Genomic DNA, 7,903 nt, shown 5'->3' with positions numbered 1-7,903 from the left:
ACCACTTCCAAGATGGTCTCACTCGCATTGCTGGTACTGAGGTGCCTGCCTGTTTCAGTTGGGAGCTTGAGTCAAATGGCCTCAGCTCTCTACCTGACCTCTCCACAGGGGCTCCATATGTTGGACTTCTTACAACATGGTATGTTCACTTACAGCATGAAAGTTCACTAACTCCCCTCAGAGCACAAGACACTTCTAGCCTTTTTGTGGCCAGACTTGCCTAACAAGTCTAAGCAGTTCTACCTCTCCTTTAGGTCATCAAATTGTCTCCTCTACCTCTAATCCCTTCCCCAGGCCTTTTTGTTAACCCACCTCTTATATTTCTCCCTCCATGATCCAGCACAAGGAGCACTTCCTTCATGAGATTTTTCTAATTATTCTATATTGTTATGGTAGCCTTCCCTTTTGAAATCTGATAGCTCTTAGTACCTATACTATTTATTTCTCACTGAAAATGTGCTATTTTATATTACCATTTATTTTCCTATAAATGGCTTGTCCTATCTCCTCAACCCATGGTATGATTCTTGAGGACACAAACCAAAGTCCGTATCTCTGCATCAGTGCCCACCATCTAGTGTGTGCTAATTAAATGTTGATAGGGAAGGCAGTTGTACACTAGGGCATTTGGGTTCCTTTTCAGAAGATATTATTCTATTTGAAGTGATATATGTCTGGAAATTACATAGATGCTTTTAAAAGTGTATTTGAGAAGAGTATTTACCTATACTACCAAAGAAGAATTTAAATTACTCATTAAGCATAATGAATTCAGAGCGTTTATTTTACTACATTTTTAACATCTTTTTTTTCCCCCCCACTTCATATCTCTTGGTCTTTTCTCACTGATCCAAATAAGTAAAGGCTTTTTAGAATGTTCAGCATCAGTGAGGTAAGTCTAGAAAATGCAAAGATAAAACTAGTTAGCATGGAAATAATGAATATAAATGTTTATAAACCTAATTGTCTTCGACTGGAAGAGAGGACTAGAGGAACTTTAATGGTATTCCTTTTCTGAACTACATTAGCTCTAGCAACACAGCTATTAACTCATTTTGTACTCTACTGCTTTGCCACTATTGTGACTCAAAGAGTAGTAAACGTACCATTGCAATGAGAGAGGAAAACAGGTGCAAACAGAAACTTGACATGGAATACAAAGGATTTGTGAAACAGTGTATTTAATCCAGAAAAAAAAGTCTCGGTTTACAGATGTGTCAGCATCTTCAAAAGTAGTTTTCTTTTCGGGACACTGCAGTGATTTCAGTTTGAAGAAGTTTCTGAACTTTTAACTTAAGGTAATGAGCCAGTTAATAGGAGACTGGGTTTTGTGTAGGAAGCAATTATCCAAATAGATGGGAAACTTGAGAAAATGAGCAAAGCGTTAATGAGATTGGCAAAAAGGTCATGTATCTGAGAGCCAAGATTGAGTAAAAAGGAATGATGGTGGAAGAAATCATTAAAGACAATGGCATGAAAATAAAGATGAGACACAGTATCATTGGATCTGTTTCTCTAACAGGCCACAGAATTATCCCACCTAAAAATAAGGTGATCTCTCTATACCTCTGGTAGGGAAACCATGCTTCATTTGGAAGCTTTATCAATAATATAGTTTTAGTCCAACCCACACTGTGATAAAATGTTTTAATAGCATAAGTTATTATATACTGATATATATACGAGTTTATACACAACTTTCTGGGAGGGCAGGTCATAAGTGAGGCTTTTACTTCCTCTTCTCTCAGTGGCTTTTCAATCTACCACAATCTGGCCCCACCTCCACTCTGCTGAAACTGCTCTGAGAAGGTCAACAATGATGTGACTCTCAAGTACATTAGCCTCTTTTCAGCTCTCTGCCCACTTCTCCTCCCAGCATAATTTGATATTGATGGTTGTTTCCACCTTGTAAATCTCTTTCTTGACTCAAAGCCATGCTTATCTCTTATTCTTCCTGTATGGCTCTGATGGCTCTTTATAGTTTTTTCCTTGTTTCATCTCTGCTACTGGAGTTTTCCAAGGCAATCACCCTACATGATTTTCCTGATTGACTGCATGCAATCCTAAAGTTCTATTACCCATGTTCTTCTCAAATACTGATTTCTCAACTCTTTCTTTCTTTCTTTTTCTTCCTTTCTTTCTTTTTTTAAAGACTTTATTTATTTGACAGAGAGAGATCACAAGCAGGCAGAGAGGCAGGCAGAGAGAGAGGAGGAAGCAGGCTCCCTGCCGAGCAGAGAGCCCGATGCGGGACTCGATCCCACGACCCTGAGATCATGACCTGAGCCGAAGGCAGAGGCTTTAACCCACTGAGCCACCCAGGCGCCCTGCTCTCTCAACTCTTTCTTGAGCTTTCACTATGTCATTGGATTTACAGTATCTCCTCATTCTCTATGTTGCCCCCTCAGACCTTTTTGTTTGTTTCTTTTCCTGTTTTGTGTGTCTCCATTATCAGCAATCCTATTTACTCTATTGTCGAAGCTAGAAATCATGGAATAATCTTTTCTTTTTCACCTTTCCTTGCTGCCTATATGCTAAGTCTGGTCCATTCAACCTCTGAAATGTGTCTGGTATCTGTCTGTGCTTTTCCATTACTGCTGCTATTGCTGTCCCAAACAAGGTTCTTATTATTTTTTACTTGTAATTTTTCTTAGTAGTTTCCTAATTAGATTTACCTCTCTGAATCTAATTAGTCTCTGTTCCTTATCTATTCTTTATGTTGCTGCTGGGGTTACTTTTTAAATGAGCAGTTTGATAATATTACTTTGATGTTTTTTAAAAAAATCTTCCTGTGTCTTTATGGTTCGAGAACTGTCTGCCTGACTTCTAAAAAAATTCTTTTATGAGTTTGAATGCTGATCCACAGAAGTGGATCTCTGGGATAAGAAAAATTTTTAGTTTTCTGAGTTTTTGAAACATCTGAAAAGCAACTTTTGGTTTTCTGAATGGCTGCCTTGGGATTTTACAGAATGACAACCTTCCTCACATCCAGAGTTTGGACATTTGAATAGGATTTGAGTTTGGGATTTCTGCCAAAAGTTCTTGCTTTGTTTAGAGGAAAGCCCCCCAGAAGTTAGTAACCTCCAACCCAAACGCCTTGTAAGTCATAGGTGTTTGCTACCTTGCTCTCTATCTCTTTCTCACTCATGATCTGAAACAGAGGACTGCCTTTCCCCAGTCACGGCAGCCCCACTGCCCCCCCCCCCCACCCATTTCTGGAATTTGTAAAAAACAAGTCTTGTGACTTTACTTCTTATGTGTGGGTGTATTGAAACTGTGCTTTCAATCAAAACAACCCCAGGTTTTGCACTTTCTCAAAGTAGGGGTTTGGAATAGACACCTGAATGGGGCCAATCATTCTTCCTCCTATAAAAACTATACCTATGAGCTATGTGGGCACTATACATTAATACTGTAAAATGGAAATGAAATAAACAGGCCAAGAAATCTATTTATATATATTAAATATATATATATAAATTGTGTCATGCCATTTTGTTGATGAAAATCATTTAAGAGATTCATATTGCCTTTATAAAACCCAAACTCTCTACCATAGGCTACCAGGCTGTGAATTTAATACCTCTTACTGAATTATTCCTATTTTTTCTACTTTCAACTTGTTCTACTTTCTGTTTATATTCCAGCCACTGAATTCTTTGGGGCTCTTAACCATGCCACATTTTTTTCCAAACTTGAGTATTTTGAACATGTTATTTCCCCTGCTAGAAACCTTTTATGCCCTTTGCATTCTTGTCATCTTCTCATCAGTAAAGGCTTAACAGAAATATTTCCTCCCTAAAGAGGTATTTTATGTCCATTAAGTATAAAATAGTGCCCTCCATCTGACCAAAATTCTTTATCACATTTTAACAATATTTACCTTCGTAATCCTTCATAATATTTACACAAATTATTTCTTTGTTTATTAAGTCACTAGACAGTAAGCTCCTTGAGGACAGGTATCACATTTGCCATATTTGCTACTACATATCCTGGCACATATGTGCATAGCACATAATAAGAGTTTAATGAATGGATATTGAATTAATGAATAAGTTAATGAATGTTTACGTGCTAGACTTTCTCTTCACCACTAATCCCTAATAGACTGGGAGCTTCTCAAATGTAGGCCATGTTTTATTCACATTTATATACCTTACTCTGAGCATAATTCTTGACCCATAGGAGATGCATGAAAAATTCTTAATAATTTTCAGCTAAAATTAATACAAATTGTCAAACTTTTTTTGGTAAAACAACTGTTTTGCACTGCTGTGCTATGCACCATCTAGATGAATTCTGCCATTATGTATAAGACCAAAATTTTTCCTTGACTTATAATAACTAACTTATCACTCATTCCTTCATTCATCAAATTTTGAGAAATCCCCAGGCTCTAGGAATATAAGACTGAGCAAGGTAGAAACAAACAAACAAACAAACAAAAACAAAAAACCCCTGCCTGTGTGAAGTTCATATTTCAGTGAGTATAATACCTCATATATTCTGCTTTAATTAGTGAGGTTTAGTATACAGTATTTAAATATCTGCCTAGCTGATGCCAATGTACAGCTTGGGTTGAGGACCATTGTTTTAGAATGATACAATCCTTTTTTTTTTTCTTTAACCATGCATCTCTAGTGACAACTTTTCCTATTAAGGTGTGTTAGCTCTTAGTGAGTCACTACAGCATTTGCTTTTTAACTTACAGACTTTAGGATAAAGGAATATACAATAAAATATGCACAAAATGCCAAGTGATAGGGATTTATTCTGCCTCACTAGGCATAGGATCCATTCCAAAGGAGTGGACAAATTTGAATTCTCTTCCACTTAGAATGTAAATTTGAGTCTTGAAGGCAAAAAGAATTTTAACAAGGAACAGAAAATATCTTTGGTAGTTTCCTTTTCCCAAGTAAACACTTTCTGTAAGATTGGAGAATTTCTTTTTTTTTTTTTTTTGTATTCTTATTGCTTTCTACATTTAGTATTTATATTTTATGGCATGGAGAACTACATATAGTGATAAATTTTCATGTAGGATATATATATGCAATAGGCTCATATTCTCTGATGGTGTTGAGATAAATTTTATAAGGAAGGGATCTATATAGATATTTTCTGGTACCATTTTTTTGAGGTAAAATATACTTACAATCTGGTGAGTTGCAACAGATGAATACATTCATGTAAGCATTAATTCAAACAAGATAAGGAACATTTTCAACACCCTGGAAAGCTACATTGTGCCCCTTCCTGTCAGTCTCCAGTTAGCACATATAACTGGTGTTTTGACTGTATCGCTATGGTAATAGTTTTCCTGTTCTTGAGCTTCATATAAAAGGAATCATGCAATAGGTGATCTTTTGTGTCTGCCTTCTTTCAAATGACATAATGTCTTCCATATTTATTCATGTTATACAATAGTATATTACTTTCATGTTGTTGAGTAGTATTCTATTGTGTAAATCATAATTAGTTATTCACCTAATGATGGTCATTTGAGATGTTTCTGCTACTAATAATTTTTTTTGTTTTGTTTTTAAGATTAATTTTATTTATTTTTCAGAGAGAGTGAGAGAGAGCCCAAGCATGGAGAGAGGCAGGCAGAGGGAGAAGCAGGCTCCCTACTAAGCAAGGAGCCCTATGCAGACTTAATTCCAGGGCCTTGGGACCATGACCTGAGCCAAAGGCAGACACTTAACCAACTGAGCCACCCCGGTGTCTCTAACATTTGTTTTCAAGTATTTTTGTATGCATATGTTTTAATTTCTCTTGAATAAATACTGAGGAATGGAAATGCTAGGCCATAAGATAGGCATACATTTTATTTAAAAAAAAACCTGCCAAATCTTTTTTTACAAAGTGGCTGCTTCATTTTATACTTATATTGGCAATATCTGAAAGTTCCAGTTGCTCTAAATCCTTGCTAACATTTGGTATTGTCATCTTTTAAATTTTAGCTATTTCAAAGAATATGAGAAAGTATTTCATTGTGTTTGAAATTCACCCTTTCCTGATTACTAATAAAGCTGAGCACTTTTTCATATGCTTATTGAACATTTCAGTTCTAAAATTTCCAGAGGCACCTGGTGGTCAGTTAAGCAACACACTCCTGATTTCAGCTCATGTCATGACCTCAGGGTCATGAGATGGAGACCCATATCAGGCTCTGTACTCATCAGAGAGTCTGCTTGGGATTCTCTCTCTCTTTCTCCCTCTATCCCTATAGTCCCTGCCTCCAGGCTTTCTGTCTTTCTCTGTAATAAATAAATAAATCTTTAAAACATTAAAAAATAAATAAATAGAATTTTCATTTTTTTATATAGTTTCCTTTCTTTGATAAGATTTGACCATTGTTTACTTATTTTGATCATCTTAAGTCATGAACATCTTCATAATTATTTCTTTTAAGCCCTTGTCTGCCATTTTAACATCTAGGTCAACTTGGGATCTCTTTCTACTAAGTCTTTTTTCTTTTGACTAAGGATTATACTCTTCTGTTTCTTGGCATGTCTAGTACTTTAAGATTGTGCACTGGATATTGCAAATGATGCATTGTATCTTGATTTCATTATAGTTCTCAAGGAAATATTTATTTTTGTGTGACCAGGCAATTTAGCTACTGACTGATCACCATGAACTTGTGGAGGCTTGGTTTTTACACTTTGTTAGGGAAGGTTTTGCCCATAATATTAGGAATTAATTTTGCCCTTAGTCTTAGGATATACAATTTATTCCTAAAAGTAGTCTTTATATCAACAATCATGATTGTTCTAGGATTTCAATGGAAAGCTTGAGGTGTTTACATAGCATTTCACTTTGACTTGACTCAAACTCTAAAGTCCAATTTCACGAGGTAGCCAACAGCTGGATTCCTTGCTCACTTTGTTTCACTTTTTTTCTTTTAACCTTTTAGCTGTTGCTTTCTCCTCATCACCTTGTAGCTGTCCAAAACATATGCAATTTGGGGATTCCCCAAGGGTTTAAAGGTAGTTTATATAAAGATTTTGGAGCGTGGCCCTTTATGGCCTTTTTGCCCCCCTGGATTTATCCCCTAAATTTTCAGTTACTTTGGAAGGCCCAAATTCTTTCTTCTGATACTTATGGAAGTAAGACTATGGCTTTCTCTTTATGTTCTAATTGCTTCATCTCCTCAGGGGGGAATGTAAAAATATGGGTCTCTTCCAGTGCCAGTTCCTTCTTCTTTCAAGTGTTGAATTCTTCCCTAGTTCCTGCTTACATTTGATCACTATATCTTGCCTTCAAATGGTGTGTGTATGTATGTGTGTGTATTTTTTCAGGATTTTTGATAAGTATCTGTAAGAGATTTAGTCTGAGACTAGCTTCTCTGAAATTACAGTACTGTTACCATTATTATAAGGACAAATTTTCCTATCAATGCTATCATTTTATAATCCTTCTTCATGAAATAACAGGAATTATGGAAGGCATGGTCATAGTAGAGGAACTGAGATTATTTCAAAAAAGGGAGTGGCCAAATTCTCATTTCAGTATAAATTTGCCAAAAGGGTTGTGTTATAATGTTCCTATATTGCCTTTCCTGGAGCTAAAGGATAAAATCATGATATAAGACTGTGGAGATGTTCCTGCTGATTAAAAATACTTGTGATTGGCATAATTAATGAACATCTTATGCCAATTATTTCTAACATTATTTGAATTAGAGAAAACAATATTTTGAGGGATTTACAGTAGATATCAAGTATTATGGACTGACCTGTGTCCCCACAAAATTATTGTGTTAAATCCCTAGCCCCCAATTGTAGTTGAAGATAAGGCCTTTAAGGAGGTAATTAAGCAAATGGGATAGTAGGGGTGGAGTAATCTAGTAGGACTGGTGTCCTTATAAGAAGAGGAAGAGACACCAGAGCTCTCT

This window comes from Mustela erminea, chromosome 11 (assembly GCF_009829155.1).
Source record: "Mustela erminea isolate mMusErm1 chromosome 11, mMusErm1.Pri, whole genome shotgun sequence".
Classification (NCBI taxonomy): domain Eukaryota; kingdom Metazoa; phylum Chordata; class Mammalia; order Carnivora; family Mustelidae; genus Mustela; species Mustela erminea.
Note: the sequence above shows the minus strand (reverse complement) of the source record.